Source organism: Silene latifolia, unplaced genomic scaffold, assembly GCF_048544455.1.
Source record: "Silene latifolia isolate original U9 population unplaced genomic scaffold, ASM4854445v1 scaffold_70, whole genome shotgun sequence".
Lineage (NCBI taxonomy): Eukaryota > Viridiplantae > Streptophyta > Magnoliopsida > Caryophyllales > Caryophyllaceae > Silene > Silene latifolia.
In genome coordinates, this window is record NW_027413609.1 from 4961327 (window position 1) to 4975954 (window position 14628).

The following is a 14628-nucleotide window of genomic DNA, read 5'->3' on the forward strand; positions in this document are numbered from 1 at the left end:
CGGTGTATACTGACATGTAGGGATTGTTTTGGACTAATTTGGACTCTGTGTTGGGGCGATTTTTGTAGTCTTTAGGGTCTGTTTTTGAGTTGCTTTATACTTGTGGATTTCCGCTCTAAAACCGTTTTAAATGCCGACTTAGTTGGTTGGGCCTAGGACTGTTTTTAGCGCGAGAATGGAGTCTTAAGGGGACGATTGGTACTGTTTTGGGCGTGGACGAGAGCCGTCATCGTGGGTTTTCACTTTGCATTTGAGGACTGGAGTTGGGGTCGAACTTAGGCATCTTTTGGGTTCTGTTTTGGACTGATTTTTGGGTCAGGTTATGAAGTAGGGTGAAGGGTGGCTATGGGTAGTCGGGTGGTGGTCGTGTCGGACTCCTTATGGCTTGCTTTTAGGCGAGTTTGATGGTCGTGGCCTAGGCAGTGGCCTAGCTAAGTCACGAGTTTGAGGCCATGTGTAGTTAGTGGTTAGGCCGAGTTTGAGGTTGTCATAATAACTTTTGAGCCGTGTCTATAAATTGTTTTGACGCTAGTTTGGTTTATTTAAAATATAATTAAATTAATTTCCGTCTCATATTTTATATAAAGATAATTCGTTAATATCGTCCTTTCACATAATTATTTTAGGTGGCTCATATGTGGTTGAAGATGAAGAGTAATTTTGGGGTTTTAGAAGCTTTCTCAAGTTATTGCTTGTCTCTTTGCTAGCTTAAGGTAACTATTCTGAGTTACTCGACGAATTAATGTCACATTAGTAGTTAATGTTGTGCCTGTTGTTTGTTAAGTGTTTAGGTGATTGATAATGTTTTACTTTCGTTTTTCACATAATAGAAATTGGAAATAGCATGAGAATAATATTGCGATAAAATTTGTGATTTGGGCCAAAGTAGGCCAAGACTCTGAGCTGGGCAGATTGACCGAACGAGTTTGGTCAAACTAGGTTTAAACCAGATCACCTCGATTTGACCGATGACCCGTCGCGGGACTCGGGTCGAGGGTTTGTCTTTGAGGTGAGATTGGTTGTTATTGGAAATTTTATGTTATGTCTTGATATTTGTAATTATCATTTCACATGTTGGTTGTTGGATGAATTGGTTGCCTTATACTTGATCTTGTTGCCTCTTTGCCATTTTAGCTTGTTCTCATGAATTATGAAATTAACGGTTAGCTGGAATTTGGATTATTATTGATAATGGAGATATTGTTGGATTGTCAGCTGAATTGGGTATCCTACTTGTCTTGTGTGGTGTGGGCTAAAGTATTTAAGCTGGGACTAGCGGGACTAGGTCCTAGGTGAGTATTTCGGCCTTCATCATAGATAGGTCATTATAGTCTTTGACGAGTGTATGTTCACCGCTTAATAGCCTCTGTGTTCCTGACTTGGTGGGTTTATATCCAAGTTGGGGCATGACCTTGTTACTTATTTTGAGAGTAAGTGGTCAGCTTAAGTACTAGCCAACCCTTTGGTGGACTCCTTATGGTACTCACATGGTTTTATTCAATTGTGGGTCTTGGGTGCGGTGGTATGTATCCGCATGTCTAGGTCTGCGCAGATTTTAGGCTAGGGTTGTGTTGTGTCTTGGCCATGTTTTGATAGAACCTCGAGCCAAGATACGGTTCGATTACCTTCCCTACCTCGTGGTATAGACTCGAGTTACAGAGTGACTATTGACCGTACTAAGAACTTATGCCTGTCTTTGATATATTGCCCTTTCTTGTTTGATGATTCTATGAATCATAGAAGGTGAGATGCAAGCCGGCTATGGTTGATAGAGTTTGGATTCCTGGATGTTATGTGATTCACATGATAGTGTAGTATGAGTCGGTCTAGTATTCACATGCTAGGACTATGTGGTGTTATATTGTTGTTCACATGATAAGCTCGATTGTCTAGCATCTATATGCTAAGGCATTGTGTGATTCGTATTCATATTCTTATGCTTACATGTTATATTAATTATGACATTTCGTGGCTGGGAGAACTCGGAGTTACTCCCCCCCATCGTGGCTTTCGTATTTGTATAAAATGCGAATGACAGGTAGGTGATGCATATATGGGGTACATGGACGAGCTAGCGAGCAAAGTAACCTTGGAACCTAGATTGGCTTTATTTTATTGTGACCCTTAAACACTTTTTATGTCACATACCTTTTAGGGACATATGTCTCCCTTTCTCATATTTGGTTTGTATAACTTTGTTTCGCGACTTTAGCGATGTTTCATTCATGAGATTTATTTTGGACCTTGCATGTTTGACACCTTCCCATTTGGATATCTTTATAACAGGTTCAGGTTTTAAAAATTACAGGTTTTTACTATAATGAACCTATTACAAACATATCCATGCAGTTTTATTCTAGAATTACGTGTTTTTTTTTCCGCAATAAATGAGGGTGTCACAGAGGTCTAAGGTGGTTGTGATAAATTTTTGACTATACATTGATTAAAGTTTTTACAACCTGGGGGGGGGGGGATTGAGGTAAAATCGCTAAAAACAAATATCTAAAGATCTCCTACTGAATAGTTCATAAAATGTTATTCATTAAATTCATTAAGTAAAGCTTTTTAAATTTGATATAACAACAATGTTTTACCAGATAAGTACACCTGAAGTGTAATACAACAAAGGTCAAGATAGACGGTTCCAATGAATAAAATGAAATAGCAAGATGAAGCAGTTGGTGCGATTTTGTTATATTTGAAGTGTCCCTAAAGTGACATGGATAAATGAATGATAAAATATGGCATAAATGAATATAATGGTACCACATACATATTCAGATTCAGATATCATTGAACAATACTGATATCATTAAAAGATGATAAAATTATCTATATATAAAAGTATAATACAGAAACCACTATATACTAAACAATACACGTGTCCTCTTCTTAGCAACTTTTCGCCCGCCCACTCTAAACACAATTGTTTATCTAATAAGTCAACTAATCCTAATGACCTGCATCATCTCTCTCTCCACCTCTTTCTATCTATTCAATCCCTTACAATTACCAAATCCAATTCTGGCTCATCTCCCTTCCCCCCTTTTCTCAAATCTTCCTCCATTTACAATGCATTTTTTTTTTACTATTTCTTATTATTCCCTAGAAGATCGATTATGTTCTCAAATTTCTCATAACACATCCAAATTGTCATTGCAGTTCTTCAATTTAATGGCTGTGCAATTTTGCACGGGTTCTAAGCTAGTATCGATATATTTATGAAACCAATATATATTTGCGCGTGATATTTTGTGGAGTTTATAATGGGGATATTATGTAAGTCCAATTTGATTGTCCACGCATAATCATTGATTATAAATGAGCTCATGAACCTGAAGTCCATCCATTGACATGAAGCCATTCCAAATTATGAATTTTGGAAAAGAATACCGTACAGTTGCATTTTTGAGTCATCATCATGTTCATATAGAAGTGGGCTCATCATTTACATATTAGTTTTAATTAATTATACATTATTGCACTATTTTAGAATATTTTGTTTATAATTAATTATTACATATCATATGCATGCACATGATTAATTTGTTTTACTTTGATAATTTATTAAAAGGAATAATATTATCTTTCAAGGTACTCCAACAAGAATAACTGCCTGTAGGAGCCACATAAAAATGATCATCAAATGATGATGTTTGATCAATTGAGTTTTAAAAACTCATGAAGAAATGTACTAACCTCTACAATACGATTGAAAGATTATCGTGATTATTTCCAAAATGGAATATTCATACTCCGAAGAGTCGATTATTTTCTCAGCCTAAAGTTTGAGCATATGATAATTTATATTTGATAGAATTTCTTGCTAAACCTATGAAATTATTTTATACTTCAGAAATACAATAACACTTGGAATATAATGTAGTAAAGTCTAGAATGAGGATGTCAATCCATAAAACAAAATTATTTTCAAGAAACATCAATGATTTTTTAGAATGAATCTTTCATTATCGGATTGATTCACCTGAAGAGAATGAATTCAGGAATGATAGCCACACTCTTTTTCCGTTAGATTAGGTTTTTGTCCCAGTGGATTTTTCCTCGCAAGGTTTTTAATGGAGTAGCAATTATGACGTGTTAATACGTGCTATAGTGATGATCATCATGATTGTTGAAATGACAATTATTGTTTTGGTATTTTTTACCGAGTTAATTGAATAGGGTTAAAGCGGTGTAATATCACTAGTCGTACGCTGTCGTTTGATGAATTTCGTATGAGTTTGTGTGTAAATAGCGAGATATGCAAAATAAGAGATTTAACTCGTGAGATTTGGTGACGCGGAAAACCCAATATGGGAAACATTCGCGGGAAGGGGACGGTACCCTTCCAAGTATTCCACTAGCAAAATCACGATAATATGTCACGAGTACAAGAGCCAAGACGGCTGAATTGCTAGTGCTGTATGTGAGGCGATGTATATGTGAATGAATATTTTCCTCATCCCTTCAATTCTTATATTGGACCAAACCCTAATAGGGTTTACCTTACTTCTCCCTCAAAGCAGCTGCGCCTCTTTTCGTAGGCCTTGCCCCTGTTACCCGTACACAGTCACACCATGGACCGCAGCTTATCACCCGTTCATCCCTTGCTCTTATTAGCTCATATGACCATTGGACTAACTCATGTCATTAACTTGGCCAATTTACCTTTCTTGATCCAATATGTAGAATTTGTCCCAAATAGTTTGCCCCTAATTTCTTACGAGACACGTCTCAAATGACGAGCGGGAAATTACTCGATAAAATCGTGCGCCGTTATTCGCCTAGATTCCCATGCACTCATCATTGCCCCACCTAACTTCCTATTAATTCTCCACTTTCCCATTTATTCCCTCCAACCATCTGTCCTCACTTAAACCCTCACACTTCTCTTCTCTCTCCTCAATTATTCACAAACCTAAACCCTTCCACTTCCCCAAAATCCTCCCTCTTTTTCCTTTTGTACCGCCTCTCTCAGGAGCATCACCCTTGCCGGAGCTCCAATCTTTGATCTTAGGTAACTCGCTCCTCTTATTAATCATTTCTTACCTTACTCCCTCCTTCAATGGGAAAAACCTGTCAAGCTTCATCGATCTTCTTCCAACCCCATCAACTTAGAACCCAACGAATTTTTTCCTTCCCTGGGTATTTTAAAAAATCCCCATACTTGCGACTCCACCCTTAGCGTTGCCGACATTCCTATGATTAAAGAGTACCTAGGTCTTGGTGACGGGATTGAAAATCAAATCCCCACAGCCGGCCAAAGGCTGATGGTTACTTAAAGGGTTGGGTATTCATGTACCTTTATCCATTTAAATACGGCCTCTGCTTCCCCCTCCCTGAGATAGCACACGAATTCCTCTACCTGAATCACCTGCTTATGGCTCAAGTAGCTCCTAAGGTATGGAGAGTGATGCTTTCTTGTCTGGCTATAAATCAGCTGATGGGAGTTGATATATGCCTAGGAGACCTCGCCCATACGTTTGTGGTCAGGTCCCTGGGTAAAGTTGAATTCTCTTTCCGGGCTCAGCAAGGCTCTGACGAATTCCTAAAACATTTGTCCAAGTCAAAGGATGATAGATGGCCTGAGGATTTCTTCTTCATCAAAGTAGATTCCATCAATGTCCCTGCCGGTTCTATATATGAGATCTGGACCCAAGAAAAGAGTAAGCATTCTCGTATTACCTCTGTCTTCCTTACTTCTCTCACCTTCTTACCCCTCGTTTATGTGGAGGCCCTAGGAATCCAGAGCCTTCTGAGAACAAAGTTATCTCCCTCAGCAAATTACACTACGTTCCTACTAACTAAAGGAAAATCCCTGACTTGCTACCCGGTTTCTCCTTTGCCACCTCTTCTCACACAATGTTTTCGGGTTAGTTGTTGTTATCTTTCTGCCCCCTGACCCCTGTAAAGTCTGATTTCTTCAATTGGTGCTTCTTGTCATTTCTCTGAAATCGGGCGTGCTAGGCTTTGCAGGAAGTGTTAAGGTTGATGACTTTGAAGCCATCTTGGTAAGGAAGAGGGCTACAGGCAGCTCTCTCATCTTTATCCTTGCCAAAAGGAGGGCTCCCACCATTGCTGCTCAATCCACTCCTAGCGCCTCTAGTTCCCGTACCCGCTCTAATGCTGAACCCATCCAGGTTACTCCCATATCACGTCATCCACCTACTCCTCTATCTGGCCCCGCTGCTGGTGATGGAGGTATGGACATTCACTTCCCCGAAGGATTCGGCAATCCTAAACTTGCTCCTTTCTGGCCTGCCATGGATCAGTTGTTATTTCCCTTGTTTCCTCAAGAACATAGTGGACTCGACCTTGAGCAAATAGTTAAGGTCGACGTGGTGAATTCCTTTCTTGTAAGCTCCTCTATATAATACCTGCACGTGCACACATTTATTTCTACATACCTCAGCCCTTTTCTTTGTTTGTTTGATTCCTTGCTGCCTTTGCTTTTCAGACCCTACAATCTGCTCTTGACTCTAGGAAGGTAATGAGGAGGGTCCGGACTGAAAGTTTAATCACTAGCTTCAAGAAACAGGAGCTGACCGCCACTTGTGATGACCTGCAGCGGAAGCGGGATACTCTTAGGGAGCAGGTGGTGAACCTGAAGGTGGATATGGCTAGTGTCAAGAAGCAGTGAAGGGAGGATGCGGGTCAGCTGGTTCGTACCTAGGGGGTATGCCGGGAGCTTTCTAGTGGTCTACCTCGGGCTGAGGCAAGGATCAGGGATATGGTAGAGTTAGCTACCAACATTGCTGCTCATGCTACCTAGCAAGGCAAAGTGACGGAATGAGGGCAGCAAAAGAGGGGTCGCTTAGCAGCTAGGACTTGGAGGAGGAAGAGAGGCAGCTGAAGACTCATTTTTATGTTACTCCTAATCTAAGTCTCATGATGCCTGAAGTTGACGAAGTTAAATCTCCCGTAGTGACTGGGGATGTTGCGATGCAGGAGGCCACGGCTGTGCAAGTGACTACTGCTGAAGAAGCTGTTACCGACATGGCCATTGTGGAGGGAGTTGCCGGATCAGGTTCCATTCCTGAAAAGGAGAGTTAGCTAGAGGCTGCTGCAGAGGAGACAACTCCTGTTGAGAAGATAGATGTGGATTAAGCCTACACTTTTTATATTAGTATTTATTTTAGGGACATGGCCCTGTGTGGGGCAGGTTTTGTAAAGTTTTCAAAACATTTGGTTTGTTGCACTCTGCCCTAGGGGTAGTTTGATCTTTTTGAACTCTGTCGTTCCTGCCTATGTGGTAGGTTTCTGGCATCTTTTTTTTTTCCTTTTTTTAAACGACAAATGCTTTGCTCAAGGAGCTGTATTTGGCTATTTGTGCTTGTTCAAGGGTATGTCGTGTATGCCTAAGGTGCAGATTTAGACTTATTTAACTGTCTTGTCCACCCAAGGGGTAGGTTTAGACTTAAATAACTGTCTTGTCCACCCAAGGAGTAGATTTAGGCTTAGGCAATTGTCGTGTCCACCCAAGGGGCAGATTTAGACACATGTGCCCTTTGTGTTTTTTTTTTTTTGCTCAGGGAGTAGATTACTTAACCTTGTTCATGATGCAAGGTGTGTTCATCATAATTTTAGGCCAACAGGGGCGTACCTTAGGTAAGTTTATCGTCGTTCTAGGACCGCTGGAGTGTTGCAAGACGCTGCTTACTCAGGCAGTCCCTGCACTCCTTTCTCTTTTGCATACATGTTGGGGCCCTGACTACGTCGATTACTCGGTGTCGGTAGCTACCTTCAGGGTGTTATATGGGATAGCGGTGTGAGCTCTGAGCTACGGCCAAGCTCCCTTTTGTGTCTTCTATCCGCCATATGAGGGTGCCTGATTCAAGAATTAGGTTGGGCATGTTGGAGTATCGTGTGCCTTGTCACCCCGCGTCCAAGAGTAAGTCCTATTTGTACCACCCCTAATGTGTTATGGATGTCAAAGCACAAAATCATATTTTAAAACCAGTAAAGAGAGCCAGAAGAGTTGCGTAGGGTACCTGGTAATGTTTCATGGGGTTCTAGAGCAACCTTGGACCCAGGAAGCCACAGAACTCGCAAATTAGATATCAATTGTTTTCAAAAAATAAAAAGCGTCTTAACAGAAATAAAGAAAAAGTTTGCAAAATGCAGAAATAGTACGAATGAGCAATTGGTAGTATGCCTACTACTGTTTTTTTTTTCAAATTAGCTATGTACACTAAACTCCACGCGTTATTAAACGCGATACCTCTTCGTGTGTAGTATGTTCCATGGTTAGTGTATCAATTGACCTTGCATGGTCATTAACCTGTACGCATCATGACCAACAATTCTTTCTACCTGGTATGGGCCTTCCCATTTATGGGCAAATTTGTCAGCTTTGTGGTTCTCTGTGTTTTGGAACACCTTTCGGAGAACCAGGTCTCCTACCTCCAGAGACCTGATTTTTACGTTCTTGTTGTTACTTCAAGTGACTGATTAAATGTAGGAGGCTTGGCGTATTTGAGCACTTGTTCTCAATTCATCTATTGTATCCAGGCTCCTGATCATTTCTGTTTGGTTCAGTTCCCTTACGTGCATCCATAACTAATATTTCCATTTGTGAACCAGAACCTCTGCCGGTATCACTGCCTCTACTCCAAACACAAGGCTGAAGGGTGTCCGGCATGTCGCCGTCTTTGGGGTTGTCCTATCTGACTATAGTACCAGGGGCAATCGTCTGCCAATTTTCCTCCTAACTCCTCTAAACTCTTCCTCAAATTTTCAACAATAATTTTATTACTTGATTCAGCTTGTCCATTGGACTGCGGGATTTTTGGTGCTGATTTTTCAGTGAAATGTTTCACCTAGCACATAATATTTCATAGTTGTCTGACACGAACTGTGATCCTTTGTCACATATGATTTCTGATGGGATTCCAAACCTGCAAAGTATGTTTCGTTCGCTAAAAGAGATCACCTGTCCATCTTTTACCTCAGTGAATGCTTCAGCTTCTATCCATTTAGAGAAGTAGCCTGTCCTTGATAGCATGTACAACTTGTTTCCTAGTGCCCTGGGTAGAGGACCTACAATATCCATGCCCCAAGTCATGAACGACCTTGGTGAGATGACTATATGCAGGGGTTCTACTGGCTGGTGTATCATGGGTGCTGAACTTTGACACGTGTCACATTTTTTCACGTATTCTACTGCATCTGCACGCATCTTGGCCTAGAAGTAACCTTGTCTCAAAGCTTTGTTTGACAGACTCCTGCCCCCTGCATGGTTTCCACATTTGGCATTGTGGATGGCATGCAACACAGTCTGTGCCTCTTCTTTATCAAGGCATCTTAAGTAGGGTCCGGCTAGCAACTTCCTGAAAAGCACATTATCAACCAGTAAAAATATATAGGCTTTCGTTTTGAAACCCTTTACCTCTCTTTTATCATCAGGCAACTTGTCTTCCACAAGGCATTCTATGTAGGGTTCGCGCCAATCTGGGTCAGGCTGCTGCCATTCTGTGTTTGCCAGTATTCCATCCCTATCTACATATTCCGTATTCTAATGCTCTTCCAGTTCTCCTATGTCTTCTTCTACTAACTTTTGGATAGCTGATTCTAGAACGTGCACAATTGGTATGTTTGACCGCTCTGTTGGTTTGAATGTTGCCCCTAGGGTTGCTAGTGCATCAGCTTCCACGTTCTGGTCCCTGGATATTTGGACTATTTTCAAGTCCTTGAATTTCTGTTTCAGCCCCTTGGCTACCTTAAGGTAGGCTATCATCTTGGAGTCCCTAGTTGTATAAGAGTCATACAGATGATTTACTATGAGCATAGAATCACTATATACCTCCAGACGCCTGACTTTAAGTCCAACACCATCTGAAGCCCTAGTATGAGGGCTTCAAACTCTGCTTCATTGTTTGTTTCTTTGAATTCACATCGAACTGCCTGCACTATCAGGTCTCCTTTCGGAGACCGCAACAACAGACTTACTCATGTCCTTCCCCCCCCCCCCCCTCCTTAGCTTGAGGCTCCGTCTGTGTGAAGTGTCCAAGTTTCGCCTCCCCCACCTTCTTCCAAGATTAGTATCTCTTTTTCAGCCAGATTGTGGATGGGTGGACTGAAGTGAGATACAAAGTCAGCCGGTGCCTAAGATTTTATCACAGTCCGTGGCTTGTACTAGATGTCGTACCCACTAAGATGCACAAACCATTTCCACATACGCCCTGATAACTAAGGCTTCCTCATTATGGATTTTAGGGGGTAGTTAGTTACCACATGTATAAGATGAGACTCGAAATAAGGGCGCAACTTATAAGATGCAGTGACAAGTGCTAGTACCAATTTTTCAAGAAATGTGTACCTGGTCTCTGCAGGTAGCAGAGACTAGCTTACGTAATAAACAGGTTGCTGCACCTTGTCCTGCTCCTTGAATAGAACTGCGCTGACTGCTACCTCTGTGATGGATAGGTAAAGGAATAGAGGTTGTCCTTGCTCTGGTTTTGACAATAACAGTGGGGAGCTTAGGTAGTATTTCAGCTCCCTGAAGGCTTTCTCATGTTCCTCATTCCACTCAATCTTTTGGCTCTTTCTTATGATGTCATAGAACAACCGGCATCTGTCTAAAGATCTGGAAATGAATCTACTTACAGCTGTAACATTCCCGGCCAACCGTTGGACGTCTTTGGACTTCTCTGGTGATTCGAGCTGGAGTACTGCTTTTATCTGCTCTGTGCTGGGTTCTATGCCTCTTTGCGTCAATATATACCCCAAGAATTTTTATGATGAGACCCTTAAGGTGCATCTGGATGGGTTTTGCTTCATCTTATATTCCCTTAAGGTGCTAATGATATCTGATAGGTGTTATATGTGCTTATCAGCTTCCCTTGATTTTACCACCATGTCGTCAATGTAAACCTCTATTGTCTTCCCTATTTGCTCTTTGAACATCCTATTTACCAACCTGTGGTTGGTTGATCCTGCATTCTTTAATCCAAAGGGCATCACATTGTAACAGTAGATTCCTCTCTCTAACATGAATGTTATCTTCTCCTGATCTCCTAGGACCATCTTAATTTGATTATAGCCACTCCAGGCATCTAGGAATGTTAGCATCTCATGCCCTGTCATGACGTCAACCATGGCATCAATGTGTGGTAGTGTAAAAGGATCATTTGGGCATGCCTTAATTAGGTCAGTGAAGTCTACACAAACTCTCCAGTTCCCATTCTTTTTGGGAACCACCACCACATTTGATAGCCATTTTGGGTACTTGACTTCTCTTATCTTGCATGCTGCGAGCAAGCTATCTACCTCTTTGTTGATGACCTGATTTCTTTCAACTGCGAACTTCCGTCTCCTTTGATGGGCTGGCTGGTGCTTTGGATCTACGCTTAACGTGTGCGTTATGATAAATTGATCTATCCCTATCATGACGTCGTGGGACCAAGCAAAGCAATCCATATTGTCTTTAAGGAAGTCAAACACCTAATATCGTTCTCTCTGGATGCAGCTTGTCCAAACCAACTTTCTCTTGCTGTTTTGCGGGAGGCTCAATGACACGGCTGTCGCAACCCTATTAAAAATAAAACAAACAGGCTCTAACTAATCCACAGGGAGGCGGTCACTATCTTCTCATTATCTAGTCTGTCTATGGTCACGAAACAGGGGGGTTTGAGTCGTTTAAACTAAACTAATGAAATTAATTAAAAGCAAGGATTGAGAGAAAATAGGAAGAGAGATGCTAGGATGTCGGTTCACCATGATATTATACAAATCAGCTAAAGGTAGGTCAGCCGGTCTGTTGTGAGAAGGTTAATGGAAAGGTCCTCTCGGTCCGCTATCCGCCCTAAAATACCACTAACTTAGCTTTTACCCTCATTAGTGTAGTCTATTGTTTATAGCATATCTATTCATTCCAATCTCTCTATCTAGGTCTGAATTTAACCAGTTTAATTACTTCAGTTGCATGCATTCAACCTAATAGTTACAGTTACATTGCTAATGAATCAATTCTCAGAACAAAACCTCCTAAACCAAATTATCGCATCATTGCTATACTATCATGGTTCCCCTAATCCTAGCATTAGAGAATTCGCTACGCATAACAATGAATAAAACAAGAACGAAAGATAGAACAATAGCAAGCATGGTATAAAGATGATAAAAGAGGAATAAAACTTAGAGTAAAAGGGAAGAAAGAATTACAAACGTTTGAGATCCGGGAAAGCGACGCAAACCACGTTCAACAAGACAAAGGGTTCAAGAAATATGGAAGAGATATCCTAAACCTAATTACGTCTATCCTATTTATAGGATAGATAATTACTAAACCTAAGATACGACAACAAGATATTAAAATCTTGCGTCAGATAGAAAAGTACTCGATCGAGGACTTTAGAACTCCTCGATCGAGTAACTCCTAGCAAAACCCTCTCGATCGAGGACATTTGGCACTCGATCGAGCACTATCAAAATGGCACACTCGATCGAGGACATTAAGTACTCGATCGAGCACTATAGTACTCGATTGAGTGGTTTCCAGCGCGTAATTCCTGCTTCGCGCACTAAATTTCAAACGACTGCCATTTTTTCTTTACTTGAGAAAAGCTACCGTTTTTGGTGGTGTTGGAAATATAAGAGGATAAGCTTTCATCTCCAATTAGAATCACCTGATTATCATTTGTAGAACTCGAGATATGACTCTTCAAAGTAGGCGCTAGTGATATGAAGCTCTTCCTTTGCTCGCCTAGCTTCCTTACTTCTATGCGCATTAGTAGTCTCCAAGCTACGACTCATCTCATCTCCTAAATGCATGTATAGGGACATGTTTCAGGTTTTATTACACTCCTCTCTAGTTCATACCTGAAATTAATAAAAGAGAGACCAAAGTAGACAATTCGGGGGACATTTGTAGTTAAACACTACACAAAATGCATAGAGATGCGTGCAAATAAGGCTTAGAAAGACTATATAAAATGCACGCAGCACTCAACGTAGTCAGCAAATACGCACTTTTTTTGTAATTGCTATGCTGGCGGGTTAACTGCGCACTTTAGTGCCGTCTTGTAGAATCCTCTGGATTCCTCTTAATCTCCTCGTAATTCTTTTACTCCCCAGGGTGTGGGGAACTTTATGCATTGGTGGTATGTTGATGGGACTACTTTCATTAGGTGCAACCATGGCCTTCCCATGATGACGTTATAAGTTGAAGGTCCATCAATGACTAAGTACTTGACTTGCTTGTTGACTCATCCTGCATAAGTTGGGATTATGATTTCTCCAAGTGAATGTGCTGTCTCCCCACTGAACCCCACCAGCGGAGTAGTTTTCTTCTGCAGGTCCTTCTCACTAAATCCCATATTTCATATGGTTTCCAGCATGACAAAATTGACTAAGCTCCTCGTATCCACCATAACCTTTTTCACCGTGCAGTTTGCCATGGAGAGTGTTATGGTAAGCTCGTCGTCATGCTCTTGGTTATCATGAATATCCACTTCATCAAAGGTAACAGCTCGAAGGCTGTTGTGAGTGACCCTACAGAACGATTCTGGCCTATTACCCTTAAGTTCAGTGGCGTGCCTCTTCGCGGCGGAGTACGTTAAACCACTTAGGTATGAGCCTCTTGTTATCACGTTTATTATCTTCGTGCAGGTAGGTGGTGCCGAAGGCTGAGTTTGACTCCTGGACCTTACCTTGTCCTGAAGTCTACCCCCACTTGGTAATAGATGGCTCAGGTTTCCTAAATTATACTGGCGTCTGACCTACCTCCGCAGAGTGTAGCAGTCCTCTGTGGTATGCCCTATGTCACCATGGAATTCACACTTCTTCTTGCTGTCCTTTCTTTAGGCTTGACCTTTTACTGGTGGCTTGGGCCACCTTACCCTATCTCCTAGCTCCTTTAGTGCCCGTAGGAGCCCTGTCATTCCCGTTGTGAACCCGTACTCACTCAGCTTAGGAATTGGCTTAGTATCTTTCCTCTTCTATACCTTGTTTATCTTCCTGCTATAGGGCTTGGATCTTTATTCTTTCTTTTCTGGTGCGGATTTCTTGTTAGCTTTTTCTATGCTCGGCAGGCTTCTTCTTGTTGACATGTATTCCTCTAATCTCATTGCTGCCTCTGCCTTAGCTTGAACATCCTCAAAGGTCCGGCAGGGGTTCCTAGTCAATTCTTTGTATAAATTTGAATCTTGATGGAGCCCTTGCCTTTATGCTTCTACTGCCGTTGGTACATCACATCCTCTTATTTTTACCATCTCTTTGTTGAATCTGGTGATGAAATCCCTGATTTTATCATCAAACCCTTGAACTATTCTGTAAAGATCACTGGTATGCTTCACATGCCTCCTACTGCTAGCAAATTATTGGGTGAATGTGTTTACCAAGTCAGCGAAGGTTGCTATTGACTTGTTTGGCAGAATCACGAACCATTATAGGGTTGTGCCGGAAAGCGTTGATCCAAATCCTTTTCACATGCAGGCTTCCATCACATGCCCGACTGCCGTTATCACCATCATCTTTTGCTTATACTGGATGACATGATCAAAAGGGTCTGATGTGCCGTCATAGAGTGTCATTGTGGGGGCGTTGAATCCCTTTAGCACCGTAACCAGTGATATGGCGTCTATGAATGAGGAATCCGCATAGCTATCGGGGGTCGCCTTCTCCAGGGGC